Source organism: Saccostrea echinata, unplaced genomic scaffold (genome assembly GCF_033153115.1).
Source record: "Saccostrea echinata isolate AGI-Se365-2 ecotype Australia unplaced genomic scaffold, CSIRO_AGI_Sech_v1 ptg000046l, whole genome shotgun sequence".
NCBI classification, from domain to species: domain Eukaryota; kingdom Metazoa; phylum Mollusca; class Bivalvia; order Ostreida; family Ostreidae; genus Saccostrea; species Saccostrea echinata.
This window is the reverse complement of record NW_026889795.1, coordinates 9,701,901-9,722,998: the sequence shown is the minus strand read 5'-3', so window position 1 is coordinate 9,722,998 and position 21,098 is coordinate 9,701,901. Positions and strand designations below refer to the sequence as shown.

Genomic DNA, 21,098 nt, shown 5'->3' with positions numbered 1-21,098 from the left:
CATTTATTGTAAATCACATACATGAAAAGCTTCTTTTTTTAAGCAATTGGAAATTCTTCATTTTTTCATGAAATTATTTTATTTCGTATGTATGATAATTTATTTCGTATTTTAATTCTGTCAACAAATCATTGTCGCAGCCTAGTTCCCTTCATTATTTTCAGCAGTTCAGTGACAGAGATAAAATAATCATTTGAGGTTTATATCCCCCCCTCCCCACCAAATGAAACTGAAAAATGTTTGGTTTTGGTCCCCTTCAACTGAAATTGATTCCTACTTACCATGCTTACAGGCTTAACTATGAAGATGTGACAGGGAGTGTAATAACAATAATTTTTCAGACGGATACATATTAAGCTGATATACGTATCAAATTTTAATGGATAGATAGAAATTAATAAACAATTACAACCATTTATTATAAACTACATAAAGATAATTTTTCAAGCAATTTGAAATTCTTCATTTTTTATGATAATATTTTATTTCGTATATATGTTTATAGGTTTATTCGTATCAACAAATCTGTGTACGAGTTAATAACGCAGCCTGGTTCCCTGCATTTTCAGTGAACCACAGAGAACCAGAATAAGATTGTAGGGAAACAAGCCTTGTTACAAGGTTTGAGGTTTGTTTATTTTATATTTTAATTTACACTTTTAAAAATTATTATTATTATGCAAAAATCTGTGTGCAGATGAATAGTTACATTTTTAATGTTATAAGTCGTTTTGTGGTTCATATTTGCGGTGACTGTCCCACGTGTGTTTACCTGTTTACATTCACCTACTGACCTAGAGTCTTCAAAATATACCTTCTGTAATCATGACTGTTGTAATCTTGTTTTTATGTTAGTTTACCATATGTAACTTGACTGTTGTATAGATTTATAGCGATCACTGCAAGCTTTTAATATTTAGGTGAAGAGAAATTTCAGACTATCAATCACAGGCACTTGTTTCATATACGGTGCACCCCTACTTATTTTTACCACAAGGTATCTAACTCAATTTCAGGCACCCCCGCTTCAAGCTCGTATTTTGTTCATGTATCATTATCAATCATTAACCTACTTTAAAATGACATCGTTCGCTTCAAGAGACTTTTTTCTTGTCAAATAAATCGTTTCAGACATCTCTGGTCGAGTCTCTTTATTGTAAAGCACTCATTTATTCCACGAAAATTACCTCGATACATTTTAAGACTTTAGATTGGATACAACTTCCAGTTGGGGGTAGAATAAAACCAGAGACTTCAGAGTATTCCATTCCGAGGTCTCTGGTTTTATCCTTCATTTATAACCCCAACCGCATTTTTGTATCGAAAATTACCTTGATACATTTTAAGACTTTAGATGGGATACAAATTTCATTTTTTTCACAGGTCACGAGGTTTCAACTTAAAAAATAAAAATTCTCACCGTTAAGATATGTTGGAAATTTTAGCTTGATGTGTTGATAATTTGCCAAATTATTATGTAATAAAGGGGACTTTATATGATCACCCGGCGCTGTCGCTTTAGTTCAGTCTTCACAACAATTCTTTTTCAGCACATGCCCTTCGGGCATGTAGACCTATCATTTTTACCCAGCCCATTCAAATTTGTACATGTCCTACTCAAAATTCTTACATTTACCAGTATTGTGCAACAAAAAAATCCCATTAGGTATATAGGTTTTATATTAATTTTTTCAGCATCGTAAACCAACCATGGCCTGTGATTGCCATTTTCTAAAGCGTTTTTGTTCATAAATAACTTTTGAGTTGCATGCTGGTCATTTGTTGGCCAGTTTAGCTGAACTGAATTTCAGAAATGGGATCATGACTGTAGTGCCACAGTATGTGGCATGGATGAACATCTCGTAATTTAGCAAGCAACTTCGAGAAAACAAATAGGTTAAACTAAACACTTCAATGATTAGATTGACAATCATTTGACAGGTCGTATCGAGAATGTAGACAGGCAATCCATCGACATTACATATAGCAACGTTTAAGCGAATAATGGGGGTAGGACAGAGTAAATGGCAAGTAAAGATCGTACAATGAAAGAAGATTCACATATGCCCTCTTCGGACATGTAATTTGGCAATTTTTACATGCCCGGCTGCAAATTTAACAGGTCCCTGGCATTGGACTCCCGGGTTATTTGGAAGACTGTTAGTTTAGTTTCATGAGGTCCGACAACATTGATTCTCAATGTCTGCTCCCTCTACCCCATACACTTATCTTGATAAAATTACATAAATTATATTATTAATTATATAAATTGATATAAATTATATAAACCAGTCTTGTTTATATAATTTTACAATGTCATAAACAGCTGCTTAAGTGCATATAATATTGTACTAAATGGATTTATATATAGGATTAGGGAAAGATCCTCACTTGATTATGGCAGCATATTTAGCCCGTAGGAGTTTATTATCTACCACACATGATCAATGTCACTTTTGGATGTGAATGACTTTTGACACCCTAACTTCAGTTCAAATCAACGTTAACTTTATGTGACGTCTCTCTGAATCTTTTTTGGCATGTAACTTGGGTAAAAACAATTAAGTACTCTTGATGCATTTGATTTCTCTTAGCCCGTTTAAACATATCCAAGGTCTATACCAGTTTTTGCAGGGGCGAAACTATGTAGAAGTTGGAGAAACCCATCCCCTTTTTGACGTATTTGGTTTTCGAGGGGTGAAAATTTTCAATATTACACTCAACTACATGCAATATTGATTATATTATACTGAATGTTTTATACAAATACAAATAATAGTGAACCTTGAGCGCATAAATCTGCGCAGTCACTATTTTTTGGAATATCACCCGTCGTCAAGCAATGTTGACTGTTGTGACACTGGGCGTGGCTTCATTATTCAACGGATAATAGTGCTTTTTAACAAATGTTTCTTGACGAATCAGATTAATTCATCTAATATACCTGAAAGTACAATATTAATTAATTGTCATCATTTTCCTATGTTAGCATTTTTACTGGTAATGGTTTTGAAATGATAGGAACATGCACTGTTCAAAAAGTCTTAAAATGTTGTTTTGGCTCAATTTCTTTGTTAAATTACTGTGTTGAACTAAGGCAGGTCAATTAAAGTAACATGATCCTATAGATTCCATGTACATTTAGTACTGTAAAGTAGACAAATTTATTGTTCTCACAAGTAGTTCTCAAACATTGATTTAAGTTGGTCTCCTGAAGGATGTAATAATGCAATTGGTCTGCTTAAGGTATAGTGTATAATATAGACATGCATATTTTATTTTGAATTTGTATTATGTCAATCATTAGAAATATATGGATCTTAATTAAAAAACATTGTTTTCATTAGAATTTAAGATATGTATAATAGGCATATATTCTTCATGCTTTTCCATAGTTAAGTCCTTTTTTACAGGGTCTCTGCTAGTATCATGTGGACCCCAGTGTAACAAATCTATGGAAAGAGAGAAAATCTCAGCTCAAGGGTCAACATGTCTTTATTCCAAGAAAGGTAAATTGATAATTTTTTCTGCTTAAATACTCTTTTATAAAATTATAATATCAATGCAAAAGAGTGAACAAACAATGTACCTAACAACATTTTGAAAATGAAAGTGCAATAACAGTTAATAATTATGATCAATCGAATGAATGTTAATAATCCAATCAAAGTCCTTGTTGTATATCATTTTTGCTAGGGCTGTGTATTGAGCAAAAAAAAAAAAAAAAAAAAGAAAGACATTTTTTAATGCGATATGCAATATATTGAATTCTTTAACAATTCTATCAAAAAAGTCTTATAAATCATTATGCATGAATTTTATAAAAATAATAATTGTTTTTTTTCTCATTTTTAATTTTTTGTCTCACCGTCTTTAAAAATTACACTTCAAATTCAAACTATTCTTGACTGTAAAATCAACATGTTAAGTAGAGTTGTCTATGTATTTTTATGATTTTGTAATAATCATTTAAGATGTGCTACCTCCTTAATGATTATATCATTTTTGATCAGTTTTAATTCAAAACAATTACCGGTAAATATAATCTTTGGTGATTGAAATTCCCAAGTTTTTCACAGAATTACATAAAAAAACTGCCTGCCCAAAATGTATTGGAATTAAGTTATTTTTAGCTCACCTGAGCCAAAGGCTCAAGTGAGCTTTTCTGATCAAAATTTGTCCGTTGTCTGTCGTCGTTGTCGTAAACTTTTCACATTTTCATCTTCTTCTCAAGAACCACTGGGCCAATTTCAACCAAACTTGTCACAAAGCATCCTTGGGTAAAGGGGATTCAAGGTTGTTCAAATGAAGGGCCACACCCTCTTTCAAGGGGAGATAATTAAGAATTAGTGAAAATTTAGTGGTATCTTTTAAAAATCTTCTTCTCAAGAACCACTGGGCTGTAAAAGTTGAAACTTAGGTGAGACCTTCATTACATAGTGTAGATTCAAGTTTGTTCAAATCATGACCCCCTGGGGTAGGGTGGAGCCACAATGGGGGATCAAAGTTTTACATAGGAATATATAGGAATAAATCTTTAAAAAATCTTCTTCTCAAGAACAACAAAGCCACGATTAGTCATATTGATATGGAATCATCCTCAGGTAGTGTAGATTCAAGTTTGTTCAAATCATGACCCCTCGGGGTAGGGTGGGGCCACAAGGGGCGATCGAAGTTTTACCTAGGAATATACAGAAAAAAAAATTGAAAAATCTTCTTCTCAAGAACAGCAAAGCCTTGTTAAGTCATATTGATATGGAAGCATTCTCAGATAGTGTAGATTTAACTTTGTTCAAATCATGACCCCCAGGGTTAGGGTGGGGCCACAATTGAGGATCAAAAACTTCAAAAATCTTCTTCTCAAGAACAGCAAAGTCATGTTTTGTCATACTGATATGGAAGCTTCCTCAGGTAGTGTAGATTCAAGTTTTTTCAAATCATGACCCCTGGGGGGTAGGGTGGGGCCACAATGGGGGATCATAGTTTTACATAAGAATATATAGGGGAAAAAAACTTGAAAAATCTTCTTCTCAGGAACAGCAAAGCCATGTTTTGTCATATTGATATGAAAGCTTCCTCAGGTAGTGTAGATTCAAGTTTGTTCAAATCATGACCCCTGGGGGTAGGGTGGGACCACAATGGGGGATCATAGTTTTCCATAGGAATACATAGGAAAAAACTTCAAAAATCTTCTTCTCAAGAACAGCAAAGTCATGTTTTGTCATACTGATATGGAAGCATCTTCAGGTAGTGTAGATTCAAGTTTGTTCAAATCATAAACCCCAGGGGTAGGGTAGGGCCACAATGTGGGATCAAATTTTACCTAGGAATATATAGGAAAAAATCTTTTCATCAACAGAAAAGCCATGTTTAGTCATATTGATATGGAAGCATCCTCAGGTAGTGTAGATTCAAGTTTGTTCAAATGATGGAGGGGGGGGGGGGGGTTAGGGAGGGTCCACAATGGGGGATCAAATTTTTAACAAGGGAATATATAGGAAAAAAATCTTTAAAAATCTTCTGCTCAAGAACAGTAAAGCCATTTGTAATATTGATATGGAAGCATCCTCAGGTAGTTCAAAATCCAAGCCCCCTCCCCTTTAAACTTTTCAATACTGAAGTGATTTGTGCTTTTTCCTAGCCAATGTGCTCAGGTGAGCGTTGTGGCCCATGGGCCTCTTGTTTTTGATACGATATATTCATTAATCTAGATACGTATCGATATACAGGTAAACTTCGGTATCTCGAACACCGGTATGTCGAATACCACGGATATCTCGAAGTGAATCAACGGTCCCAGCCGTTTTTATTATATTTATGATTTTAAAAAACCCCGGTATCTCGAACATGGAAATCTCGAATACCTCGCTTATCTTGAAGTAGATTTACGGTCCCAAGTGCTATAAACACATGCGTTATCTCGAAGTCCAACAAATTCTCGCTCCACTGAATTCACACCTTAGTACACAATAATCCCATTATGCTAATTTTACGGTCTATTGAACGTTTCCGTTAGGTCTAGCACAGGCTTCATGGGACCATTGCTGATAATCACACCTTATTAGTCCCAAGCTGTTGTTTTTGGTAGTTAAATTTAATTACGCAGGCCAGGTGATTTGGAGGTGTTAATAAAATGCACTCTCAGAGATACTATGACACGATAATGAAACAGCAGCTTGGGGACGATTACTGTACTAGAAATTTAAATTATCGAAAATACACGCTTATACACATCATTACATATCAAAGTAAACACTGAACACATCAAAGTGATATTGACCTCAAGAAATTAAACAATTAAAGACATTATTTTGAGTATAAAAGTCAGTACCAAAAATCAAATCTTCAGTAAATATCATGTCCGATAAGGCAGTCTAACGAAGGACCCGGTAGCCAACCAGGGGGGATAGTTAGATTATCTGACCGTAGTGGAAAAAGAAAACTTAAAGTTCATACAATCGAAACAAAGTTTGCTTTTGTTTATTCATATTGGCAATTTCAATAAATTATTGTAGAACGATAATTCCTGTTGTTACATTTAGGCATGTGGGTATATGTACATATCCTGTTAAAGTCTTTGTGTATCACATTATATCATGATATACTTCAGACAAATTAGTACACCCGTAGTTTTGAATACAATTCATACATTGATTTCATTTGCCACAATGGTCTCTTTAATATTGCAATAATGCATTTGGTCTTCCTAATGCATGTATAATGCAGGTACTGTATATATTCTATGTCCAGCTTATAGGTGAGTCATAAAAAGATTAGTATTTTGAAACCAGGTTAAAACATCAGAGCATTGATTTGAAATTGTCAATTGATTCTGGCAAAAAGTTGTACCAATTTATAAGCGGGTCAATAGCAAATCCCTCCAAAATAACCTCAAAAAATACAACTGACTTATAGGTGGACCACCTTATAGGCAAGTATATATACGGTATAGTTTTTGTTGAATTTTGCTAACAGCAAAACACTATGAATAATGAATTTTGGAAAAAAAAGATTATTAAGTTTAATGATGCATGAATGTAGTATAGAAATATTGTTCATATGCCTGTACATGGTACAAATATGCATTTTACAGAGTGTACATATGCCAGAATCATATGGACCGCAGACTGGCCCTGGTGATTCCGTTAAAAAAAAAGAGGAAAAATCAGTGCTTGTGCTCATTGGTCATTGGACAAAGGTAACTAGATTTATTTCATGAAACTAAACATGTAAATTACTAGGATATTAAAATATCACAATTAAAATACATGTACTGATTTATATATATATATGGATATCAGTTGGTCTCCTTGATGGAGTTAAATGCATTTGTTATCCCTTTTAAGTGGATCATTTAAATATTATGCAGTTTATTTAGAAGCTCTTTATTATCTGCACTCTTCACTTTTACAGGGTGAATGCCAGAATTTTTTCAAGAACAGTCTGAATCTGACATGGAAAAATGAAGAAAAACAGCCTTCCTGTTTATAAATCTACATTCTGACAAAGGGTAATTTTGTTTAGTTCAATTAGAAGTGCACATTTAATTTCAGTTGCTTTCCTTAATGATATATTATAGCATTTTTATTCCCTTATGAACAATATGTATACTTGTAAAGCATGTATCACAAAATCTTCTGCAAACAAAGTTTTGGGTGTAGAGTGTTTGTTGTTTAACGTCCCTCTTGAGAATTTTTCACTCATATGGAGACGCCACCACTTGTCAGTGGAGAGCTGCAAATTTTTGTCCTATACTCAGCACTTACGGCCATTGAGCATTGAGGGATCTTTATCGAGCCAGCACCTACTGTGACATGGGACCTCGGTTAATACCTCTGTCTCATCTGAAGAACGGGTCTCCACGTCCCACAGTGGGATTCAAACTCGCGATGTAAGGATCAGCTTCTTTCTCCGCAACTCTAGAGTAGACGCTCTAACCACTGCATCTGCTCTACTTTGGCAACTTTGGGAGTATATAAGCATAGGAATCATCATGTCCATCTGTCTGTTCATGTGTTTGGCCACTTTTATGATTAGTTTTTTTGTTCCAATTCTGGCTGAGATAAATTGATTTAAGTCATCTAAATACAAACAAATTAAGGGAAATTACTATGGTATTGGAATGAACTTTTTGGAATACTGTCTAATTGTTCCATTGTAGTTGGTTTCTTTAATGTTGAAGTAATGCATCTGGTCTTCCTAATGCATGGCATACACTGTATGCATGTGTAATGTTAAAGTTGGCTGAATGTAAAACAGTTCTTGCGTTATGACAAAGGTAAATAGATTTAGTTCATGTAACTAAACATGTAAATTATTAGGGTATTAAAATCTCAAGTTTTGAATACTTATTTACATGTGGAGAGTAGTTGGTCTCCTTAATGCAGTAATAATACATTTGGTCTCCCTTATGCATACTGTATATTATATAAAGGGGGAGTTTCGTTAAGGTCGCTCAGCGGCCCACTTTTTTCATAAAAATAAATTTCAATTTATTTTTTCAAAACTAGTTTAGAATTCAAGAAAAATATATTAACTTTTGTTATTTACATTTCAGAGGTTAATATGAGATGAATTCACAACGTAGCTGATACATAGTTTACTTAGATGTACCCTCAGATCCGTTAACATTAGGCTTATGGGAAAATATAAGAGGGTGGCATTTAAAAATCGATGTTTAGAATATGAAGTGCATGAGGGACACTCACCTAATTTTTTTCAGTAATTAGATATACTCTGCACACTAATTTCTTGAAATATGATGAGTGTCGCGTGTGCACTTCATATCCAAAAAAATGAAAATTGCATAAAATTTGCATATCTAAAATTAGAAGCTCCTGGTTTCTTGATCTGACTCTGTGTTAAAATACTAGGCCAAAAGTAGCATTTTTTTTTAAATCAAAGAAGATTCTCGATTATATTAACAGTAGAAAACATTATCGTATCCTATCTTCATTTCGACAGTTTTTTTTGTCGCCAACGTATAACGTTAACGTCACATTTTTAGCTCACCTCCTTGAAGTTGGGGGAGCTTTCGTAATACCGTCGGCATCGGTGTTTCAGGTAAAAGTTTTTGAAGCAGATTTTTTTTTTCAAGTATATCTATGCCCTATATTAATCAGAGTCACATGATCCAGCGTGTTTCCTTGTCACCAGTCAGGTTTCAGATGCTGGATTTTTAGTCAAAGAATGTCCAAGTAAATGTTTTAAAAGCAGGTTTAAGTTTTTGGAGCAGAGCAGCTGAAAGCACTTGTTGACCAGACTTGCTTTATGATGCACACTACTATATTGCTTCAGATGCTGGATATGACCTACATTTCATTAATAAGTGAGCAGGTTAAAGATTTTGAAGCTGGTCTCATTTTTATATAACTATAAGCCCCATCGTGACCAAACTTGCATTGATGATGCATCTAGGATTGCACATTACCAGACATGGTTCAGATGCTGCATCTTTCTTACATTTTCCTACTGACTGAACAAAAAATAAGTTTTCGAGCAAGTCCATTCCTTAACGTTATTCATCATGCATAGTTATATTTTTGACTTTCTTGTAAATAGAAATCCACGCTCTGACATGCTAGAGAGGCGCCCATGTATTTATGTGTGGTTGATATAGGAAACTTGGCTTGTTTTAAGTCTGGATGTCTAGGGGCATATGTCTGCTTGATTACGGATTAAACACATATCTTTGGCGTTTTCACATGTATTTCGAACTGCGCTCTGTTCTAGCAAATCATATATAATGAATTCTAGAACTCTCTAAATGAGAAGTGACTAGAAATGGTGTAAAAACTTAAGTATCTCTGGAGATTTGAGAAGCGAGAGGAAATAAGTCCTGGCTGGGATTCTCTCAGTTACGCTGAAAACATAATGCAGATCTATGTGGGCAAATACTTATAAGTTTCATAATGAGAAGGAAAATTTAATGCATTATAGATTTTTCCATCATATTACGTATCATGATAAAATACTTTTGACTGTAATCAATATCATTCATATTATCAAATACATTGCAATATACAGAAGCCAGTAGGTGCAAGGTAAAAAAATATGTTATCTGTCAGCCGCCAGATAAGTTTCTGCCATTGAAATATCTGGCGGCCGCCAGATAAAATTGTAGTGTTTTTGCCAATCAAATTGTAGCACCCAATGATATACCTCAATGCACTTGATTGACAGAGGTACACAGACCAGGTATTTTCGAAGGCGGTGCTTAAAATCTCTGCCTTTAAGGAGGCTGGGGGGTCAACAAATTAACCATCAGATATAACTTAATTTTTTAGATATGATATCTTAAGCTGTCAACTATTATTTGGCAAAGAAAAATTTCATACATTTTTGTTTTAAAATTTGATCATTTTTGTATATCTTTATATGGAGCTCTTCTTCTGAAGGAGATCAATATAGTCTGAAAATGGCCACAACCCCCCAGCCATCTTAACGACATCTACAACTTCTCTTTGAAGTCAAATCTTGGAGTTTCATGCCTTATTAGCAAAGATAAAATCTACACTTCATACAAAAATTCACTTCATAAGGTTTTCACCTCATAACTTTAGATTTATGTTTTATTAGATTACATGTCTACACCGCAAGGAACTTATTTGTCGGATTCTAGTTATTTATGTTGCGGCCAACAGATAAGTTTCTGGTCGCCGCCAGTCATTTATGTGGTGGCCGCAGGAAAACTATTTGGCCGCCGCCAATTTTTCTAGCGGCCGCCGAATAATTATGTGGCGAATGCCAGATAAAATATTTTTCTTACCTTGCACCTACAATGTACTGGCTTACCTAGCAATATGATGCTTTTAAGTAAACTTTTTATTCATGTATGTATTTAAAATATTTTTTAATCTTTTTATTTCAAAACATGTTATTTATTTTCAATTTTATGATACTAAGGTATATTTTTATAAAACATGTAGTTGTATAACCTTATTGATGAAAATGTAGTGCATATACCTGTATATGACGTTTTTACATTCACCTATCTCATGTCTACATATCTTTTCATTTGCATTTTTCGTATGGGAAAATGTTAAATATTGATTATATAGTTTATGTATAAATTGTCGATTAATTATGATGTTAAATCTTTCTATATATTTTACGTTTCATAAGTTAAATCCATCCTCTTTTAAAGAAAAGTAACATTTGACACACCAGAAAAATATCGCACCTTAAAAAAACATTCGCATAAGATAAACACCATTTTCCCCCCCAAAAATTGTTGAGATTGGTTAATTTATGTCTTTATTCATATTTATCCTATTTCATTTACGATTTTGACGGTTAAAAAATCCACTTTCCCCCTATGAAAATGTCTACTCCCAAAATATACGAAATGGGGGTATACTTAAATTTTCAATTATCACGTGACCGGAAAATGCGTAACATAAATTATTTTCATATTTTTAGGAAGTTTAGAAGTTTTTCTACAAAATATCAAAATTTCATAAAATTTTGTGAGGGGCCGAAAAACGGCCTTATCGAAACTCTCCCTTTAATGACTGACATGTACGAGGGTTGATCCAAAAGTTCATGGAATTTCTTCATATTTTATTTATTTATTAGTGAAAGTGGTTGAATACTGATTTACATGTGGATAGTAGTTGGTCTCCTTAATGCAGTAATAATACATTTGGTCTCCCTTATGCATACTGTATATTATATAAATTTAATGACTGACATGTACGAGGGTTGATCCAAAAGTTCGTGGAATTTCTTCTAGTGTTATACCGATAATCAGAAAACATCGATTGTCGACAAAAAAAATGCTACTGATTCCGATGATCGATTATAGTTTTTCATAATCGATCATCGGAAACATACTTCTAATACAATACATTCCGGAATTATCCATTTCTGGTTTAAAATTTATTTCTTCTTAATGAAAGAAAATGGCATCTGCATCTGATACTAGCCAACTAGCACGAAGCAGAGGTGATTAAGAACCGAAGATGCATATATAGGGCCTAAAAAAAATTATTTTTGTTTCCTGTAATAACCCGACCGACCCATTCAATTTACCCCCGGGTGAATTTTTTTTCTGCCAAATCTGTGTTTGCTCTTTGGTTTGATCAATCAGCTGATTCTTTTTATTCAAAAAATATTAATTGTATCTTTTATTTGAGATATAAAATATGCAACTTAGTCAACATTTACCTTAAATATAGAGTGATCAATTCCCCCCACAGCTTTTTGAAGTTCGTTTTCTGCCGCTAGGTAGCCATGTTGGGTGTCCACTGTAAACATTTTTAGGTCTAGAAAGTGTAAAAGAAGCAAAACAACAAAGAAAATAATATATTATGTATTTTATATATTCATGTTAAAGAAATAAATGAAATTATTGTAATAGTCTGCTTTTTGTATACAAAACTATGAAGAAATCCGATTATAATCGGTGAAATCGCATCAAAAGCAGTAACCAATTCCAACCGATGATCGATTATGAAAATTAACCGATGTCTCATCACTAATTTCTTCATATTTTTTTTTATTTATTAGTGAAAGCGGTTGAATACTGATTTACATGTGGAGAGTAGTTGGTCACCTTAATGCAGTAATAATACATTTGGTCTCCCTTATGCGTACTGTATATTATATAAAGAAACTGGGGGGATAAGCCGAGCCATATGCCTACATAACGATCGATAAAAAATCAATAAATTCATTTTACAAAAAATTCACTTTTTGTTGAATTAATGTAATGCTTATTACCATTTGCATACAAATTTGACAAAACCTGAATACTGTAACAGCGAAAATGATTCTGATTAACACAACAAAATGGCATCACGCTCAAGTTTCACAAAAGCTGACATAAAATGGATGATATAATTACATTTTTTAAATAGAGTGGGTCATCGTACCATTTTCTTGAGAACGATTAATAAAAGACAATGGAAAGATGTTGCTTTTTACACTTGCAAAAATTTGGTATGAAGACCCACTCTACATAAAAAATTAAGTTAACTTAGTTAAATTTTCACCGTGGTCTTAAAAAATTCTAAGTCCAAATACGCTTGCTTAATATAGAGAACTGTATGCTATTTAAATGGATATGTATGTGTGACTCCGTGGTCTAGTTGTTAGCGAGGAGCTCTTTAAAGGGACGTTTATTGAGGAAAGTGTTCGAGTCATGCTCTGATTTTTTGATTTTTTTTTTTCGGGGGGGGGGGGGGTAATTTTGTTTTACTTTATAAAAAATGTCTATAGGAATAAGATATTTTTCACTGGAAATAAAATACATGTATGTAGTAATGAACTCATTTACAGTAAATTATTTAAAAATTATTTAAAAATTATAATAGACATTTGAATACTTTTATTCCCGTTTTTATTTATTTTTACTACAAGCGCTTCTAGATCACCACTATCATTACATGTATATACAATGTTAACATTTTTATAATATCTCCACAATTAGTGTTAACACTCAATATGCAGATTAATTAATAGAAGTCCCTACCCATGTTATACACTTGTGACAGTAAATGAAAGTCAACTGTTTAGCTTGTTTAGAGTATAAATATCATTTTGAAAACTACTGTAAACATTAAAATGCTTAAGTAAATTCGAACAATTGAGAGATTTTTTCCAAAAAATGTTCTTGCATAGCCGAAAAATGGGCATGGGCACATGGCTCGTCTTATCCCCCCAGATTCTTTAATGACTGACATGTACGAGGGTTGATCCAAATGCTGATGGAATTTCTTCATATTTTATTTTTTTATTAAGTGAAAGTGGTTGAATACTGATTTACATATGGATAGTGGTTGGTCTCCTTAATGCAGTAATAATACATTTGGTCTCCCTTATGCATACTGTATATTATATAAATTTAATGACTGACATGTACGAGGATTGATCCGAAAGTTCATGGAATTTCTTCTTATTTTATTTATTTATTAGTGAAAGTGGTTGAAAATTACAAATAAAAATATAGACACTTGTTGAATTTTTTTAATAAAAAAATATTTTAAATATTAATGATAGTAACTCTATGGCAGTTGCCATAGCAAAGGATGTTTTAAAATGCAGGGGAGACATTTACTCGTTCATTATCATTTTAATTCTTAATACGTGATATAAGAAAAAACCTGCGCTAAGTGGCAAATAAAATGAGAATTTTGTCATTATTACGATTGCTTGACCACTAATATATCTGTCTGTGAGAGTTTTACTGATTTAACTTGATATTTAGATTATTAGTTGATGATTTCTTGTTCATCTTTTAATTGTTAGAGAACGTCACATTTCAGTCAAGTAATAAGTTTTGTTAAAATCTTAGGAACACTCTGACTTAAAGGGGTATACTACTGATACAGGCTGGAGAAAAATGCATTTAGCAACTGATTTTCCAGTGGCGTGAGAAATTTAAGAACAATAGAACTTCCATGGAGGTTGATTAAAGGTGTGGCTGCTTTTGGAGGGTCTGTTTTTCTCGTAGACAAATTAAGCGTTGATGGATGTTGACCACTGACGTACTGTGCTTGACTTTGCTACTGAAATTGGAACATCATATGGAAAGATGGGGAGTATTTTTGAAATATGAGTGTAATATAAAGATAAGTCGATTGGTGGATACCCAGGCTTTTCTTGAGAGGAAAAAAGAGAAAAAGGCAGAATATTCTGTAGAATTACTTACTCGTAGTTGAATTGAACATGAGGGTGAGATGCTCCTATAACATGACATGACATACTTAACTTGACGTTACGTCGAAGTCTCCCCCGGATTTTACAACTATCAGTGTTCAGAAAGCTCATGTGACCTTATTGGTAATTGGAACGTGGTGAAATTTTCCAGTATTGTTGCATAATGACTCTATATTATAAATATGCCTATTGTTTGCTTTCATCAAATCACAATAAAATTTTAGAAATAATTAAATCCCATGAACTTTTGGATCAACCCTCGTATTAGAAAAAAGGTGGATCTAAGATTGAACAGGTTATAATTCACCTGAGTCATTTAAATTACTTATTGCTATCTGTTCTTGTTCAGTCATCATGTGTCAAGTATTGTCTGTAAACTATTGAACATTTTCAGCTTCTTTTCTGGAACCAGTTTCAACTAATTTCTCGGTTGAAGTACTGTATAGGGGATTAATTTCAGGGGTTGTAATTTTCATGTTTTTCTCTCCTCTGACACGATCGCGGTTTGTTGAATTCGCAGAATCGGTATATAACTAAGGTTACATGTACCTCCCTTCAATGTCTATATCTGTTTAATCCATAGCATAGCTAGAAGGCATTAATCAGCGTTATGTATTCACTTCACGAACAACAGGGTAGATTTATATATACATCAGCAAGTTCAATAGTTATTTGAATGATTTTTTAAAACCAAAATGTCGATAAAAACATGATAATGCAGGTAACAAATACACATCGTAACATAGTTACGTATGGGTATTCAAAACCCATGACCCTAGTGTTTTGATTGATGAAACATGTAGCGTTGGCTATTAAAACATTTTTTTTTTTTAAAAAAATACAGGTTATTATCTGCTGGGTGATCTAAATTAATGTCAAGCATTTTAATTAAAATAATTGAATGACAAGTACGATTCGTAATTACTGAAATGACCATGCACTGCACATATATTTACCTATGATATCGTAGTCTATTCTCAAATTTCCAAATATAACATGTAGGTTATTGAAAACTTATTCACTGTTTCTTGAATTCACGGATTTATTCACACCGTGAATATAGCGAATATTAACACCGCGAGTTATTTTCCCCCTATACAGTATACAGACTTAATATAGAAATGATTTTATCGACTTTCTCAATCTATCATGAATTTAAAAATGTAAATATAAGCATTTAATTGTAAATATTAAACATTTAGCATCTCATAACCAGAGTTGGAAATTACTGACTGCCCGAGGCAGTCTGTTTTTCAGGTAGGCAGGGACAAACTTTAGATTAACCTCGGTGGTCGGGGTCATTTAAACAGGTAGTTCCTGTTTTCCTCCTTTTTTTCAGGGTATAGTAAGTCTATAGAAATTAAGTAAAATATAGTATATCAAAGGAACACTTCTAGTTAAAAATATGAGATGACCTATAGGACCAATATTGGTTTCTGTCTTTAGAAAAAGCTTACCGATATATGTTCCGGTCACTGACTTTAGGCCACATGTGTGTAGTTTCTTGTTTCTCATGTATTGCTTTAGTTCTACATTAATGGTAATCTAACAACCAAGCTTTAAGATAAACGTGATGACTTTAACTTTTCAATCGTCAACTTCCCTTACTTATTCAGCAATATACCTTCATCACCTGCATACGGGGTTTATATCTCTCAGTTGATTCGATACACAAGAGCATCCACTTTTGCCAAATGATACTTTTTGTGCTATTTTACCCGAGAAAAAAATCGAATGAAGTTGTATAGATACCTGTATCCATAGTGATCAAACTAAGAAATTTGCATGCTTGCGTTTGAAATAATACAATAACTATTAACATTAGTTCCTTTAAATTTTAAAATGAAAAAAAGTGTATTTAGGTGGCTTTCAATACCAGTACCATTGTCTTGCATGAATGTTAAAAATGTTTGACACTTTTATTTATGATGACATTTTAACGACACTAAACTCTCCTAACCATCCTGTGTTCCTAAAACCAAATACATACAAACTTCTCTATGTGGCTTGACTTCGATATAATGATACAAAACGTGGTTATGTTTTACAGTGAACATCTTTGAGGAATGTTTACCTGGGTAGAACTCACGTGACTACCAGTATTTTAAATAATTTATTCCACGGGTGGGTTCAACATAGGTCATACAGGTAAATAGCTCTTGCTTGTTATAGGAAAAACATTGAACTTTTCATACATTTTTAATATTTTAAGTACAAGCCTAATCATGTACAAATTTCCTACTTTCACACAAGTTTTATAAATGTATAATGCATTTTTTGTCAATCGCACAAGTTTGTACAATGTTAGACTGACAATAAACAAAAGCTTTGAAATGAATTACCGTCCTCGATTTACTATAAAAAATCACGAATGTCAGCTGACCCCTACCACATTGTATGGCTTTGCTCTTTGTATATTCATGAATTTCAGTGATAAAATTTGTTGAATCTTATGGTTTAGATATCAATTAATGATCTGAGATGGAAAATTATGCTTAATTTAATTCTTCATTTTGTCACATTTTACCGGGGCCCATAAGTGCACTCGTTCTTTAGTGTTTATACAGGTAACAAGTTTGAAAAAATAAAAATGTGCCAACAAATGGTTTCGAACCAGGACACTAAAAATGTTCATGGTGAGAGTCTGCGGTCTATCGTTCTGGGCTATGCTGACTATGAGGACATTTGTAATAAATATAAACCAGTATGATTGAAATAGGTTTTCACGTTTTTTGTAGTTTTTTTTTCTATGAATTTCGACCCTAGGCACCTCTAAAAGAACCTTGTTTTAAATAATTGCTTACTAGATCAAAATCTATCAAAATTTCATAATTTAATTTAGGGGCAGGCAAAGGGTGATTATATTGCATCCATCGGGTATAATTTTCTTATCAGAAAATTGTAGAGATATGCAAGGTTAATTAATGAAAACATTTATTTTTCCTTTTTGCCTAATACTTTTATGATTTTCACTAATAAATTGATTATTGAAAAAAAGCCTTTAATATGACTGCTGATTTTATCTCCATCTGTTAATTTTCAACACCTTTTCTCATGTTTATAGTAGATAGAGAACAGATTATGATTTCTAACATTTACTAGCTTTTACAGATCATTTCCTTGAGATAGGTGGAACCAACAGTCAAATACAGACACTTTTTAGAAAAGTAAAAATCTGGCTCAGGTTAAAAAAAAAAAATCATTTACAGTTTTAACAATTAGTAATTTTACCTTAATTAACTGGAAAAATCTTATTTGACGAAATACAGGTCAAGAATGAAGAGTTTAAAGCCTAGTAGGGCTTTTGGTCACGCAGGTAGGTTAGGCTTCCCGTAGAATATCACAGTGCACTCTGTGCCTTCACATCTCTGAACTACCAAAATATGACGTCATAATGGAAAATGACGTCAAGTCACTGAAATCTTGAGGTGTTATGACGGGGAGAGTGTCATGAACTTTACACTTTATTTGAAACTGCATGTAAAATGCTAGGTAGCTATTGCAAAATTCACGGGTCGTTAAAGGTTTTTTTAAGTCGTATATGTCAGAATATTTTAAAAATACACCGCTTACCTACCCTTGATTGAAATTCAGCATGTTCAAAATGCTTATGAAAAATATACTTTTGAAATGTACTCTGTTTTATACCCGTGGTTGGAGGTAGAATTTATTTAGTGTGTATAAAAGAGTCTGGCGCAGGTGAAGAATGAGGATTAATCTGAGAATTTTTGTTGAAATCTGTAAGAAGAGGTTGTTCTCTAACTGAATCTTGCTTGGGAAAAATGTGTGTTGGCTTTGTTTTAATACAGATTACGATATTGTGTGGAAAATACCCTCAAATTTGTAGGTAAGTTGAATTTCTCTGGAAATATTTTGTATCTAAGTAATACTATGACTTTTCCCAAGCACATTTCGGATACACAAGGATACGATGAGCTTATTTTTATAACAAAATGTTAATAATTATTGTGTAAATCAACTGCGCCGAAGCGATTTATATGAAACACTTCAAAAAATTATAAATGACCGTCACGTGATCAGCAAAGTCATGTGATATCATAACAAATATGTTAATACATAGCCGAGGAAATCCTCTATATAAATTGGAAGTACTTAAGTTCAATACTTTGAAATTAAAACTAAAACCAACCTCGCAATGACATATTATGTTTTGAGCCCATTTTAAAGCTTCGGGAAGCCTAAACATATCTGCGCAATCATTACAGGTAATCTGCAGGCCCTCTCGAGAATTTTACACTCATATGGAGACGCCACCACTTGCCAGTGGAAAGCTGCAAATTCTGTCCTATACTCTGCACTCATGGCCATTGAGCAGTGAGGGGTCTTTTCATGCCAGCACCTACTGTGACACGGGACCTTGGTTTATAAGGTCTCATCCAAAGGACTGGTCTCCATGTCCCACAGTGGGATTCAAACCTGCGACATAAGGATCAACTCCTTACTTCGCGACTCTAGAGCAGACGCTCTAACCATGGCGCCACGCTTGTGACTAGCTCAGTTTTAAAGAAATCATTCAAGATATTTTTTATCAAACTTAATATGCTGATACATATATAATTAGTAAGACCTATTCAACTATTTCAAAAACTTTTGACTTTTCCTGTGACCTTGACCTTACTTTCCTTCAATTTGCATTTTGCATGGTTTTAAAACCATTTAAAATATTGATATCTAAGGCTATGCATCTATACATAATTTGGTGAGAATTTATCATCTATATCCATTTTTTTTAGATTTCAATTTCAATTTTAAAGAAACTTTTCAAGATATTCTCATCAAACTTCATACACTAACACAAAATTTCATGTTGCATTACTATACACTCGGCAGGCATACATGTCCTATGGACATATTTCTAGTGTATTGCTATTTCTGTTGTTTGTTTACTTCCGGTCAGTAAGTGCCCTCTAGGGGCAAGCCCCAGTCCTGTTTTCTTTTCCAGGGTTGCAACAGCGCCCCCTAGAAAAACAAGTTGCACCATCCAATCAAATCGTGTTTTGTGCTGCTTTATGCCAATGAAATTAAGGCTGGACAGCATATGTATTATATTCTGACCAATGGGGTTGCCGTATTTTCAAATAATTAGGATAGACTTACCACTTCAGCATTCCTTTCATCACTGAAGTGATATACATGGTCAAAAATTGACTAACTTTCATTTTTGTGTCAACTGCAGAGCAGAACGACACTTAGAGATCACTTTACCTGGTGTCTGTCTGTCCGTCTGTCACACCTTATATCTCCAAAATTTTGAGAGGCAGGGTTTTGATAATTAGCATTTATATATGTTTTTGAGCTCATGATACTATACTTTGAAACTGTATGAAATTCAGTTACCACACAAACTTATATTTAAATACTATGAAAATACATTGGGATCAGTATTCCACAATGAATCATGTTGACTGACAAAGTGACAATTAAAGTAAAGACAGTCTGAAATTCCTTTCCTCCGAGGATTGTTGGAAGCACCTACATGTGTATTAATAAAATGATAAATAGTTATTCCTCATAATTTCAATTAAATTATTCATTTGAGGACTGGGGAACCATATTTTCTTTGATTGCCAGATTCTATCCCAGTCTTTTACTTTTGGGTCCTTTTTTTCCTTGCAGGCAAATGCATGAACCTCCATGCTAATATTAAATTAATAGCTGACCACTCTTAGATTTATTTACCTCTTTAATGACGATACCTAGCAGGTGACATATACATTCCTTGAAACACTCTAGTTCCTATTTGATTTTCACTAATATAAAGATTATTGAAAATTAAGACTAAGGTGCTCTATAGTGATTAGTCTATTCATTCATCTGTCTGTCAAATACATATATCCCATGTTCAGAGTACAGGTGACTCTAAATACTTCAAACTTTATATTTTTTAATTAGATACATGTAGCTGCTTTGGAACATCTGAAAGGTCTATTACATTATCACTAGTTTAACTAGTTTTCTTCATGTAAGTTGAATATATTTTAAACTTTTAAATTTTTATTTTTTCCAGGTAAGAAAGAAATTCAGGAGTTCTTAAATTGCCCTTGGAGTTCTTGGATTGCATCAAACTGCTAAAAGACCTCAACAAAAACAGCGTCTTGAAAATAAAAATGAAAACATTCAGTGAAAAAAAAATGATGAAAGAGCCACTAAAAATCTTCAAGCCTTTGAGCTGAAATCTGGAAGTCAATCTGTGGACTTTACTAGTATGTCATAATTACTAAGTCATCATTTGTGTATAATAAATACACTAAACTGTAAACACTTGTTAGAATGTGTATAATTTTTAGATATAATTTGTAGCTCACAGACTTCAATAGTTTCATGTAATGTAAGTAATAATGAAAATTTCCTGTTGTCTAGCTAGATTAGAAACTATTATTGTCCAGTTTTGGATATTGTGAAATAATTCATCTAGT

General features: G+C 33.2%; 1 long non-coding RNA gene across 1 annotated transcript; it reads left to right on the top strand.

Annotated features, from left to right (window-relative positions):
- Positions 1-443: 443 nt before the first annotated feature.
- LOC133201895 (uncharacterized) lies at positions 444-20,734 on the top strand. Its single transcript, XR_009723170.1, has 5 exons — positions 444-628; positions 3,414-3,509; positions 7,094-7,198; positions 7,414-7,510; positions 20,690-20,734. It is a non-coding gene; the product is annotated as an uncharacterized LOC133201895 (long non-coding RNA).
- Positions 20,735-21,098: the final 364 nt, after the last annotated feature.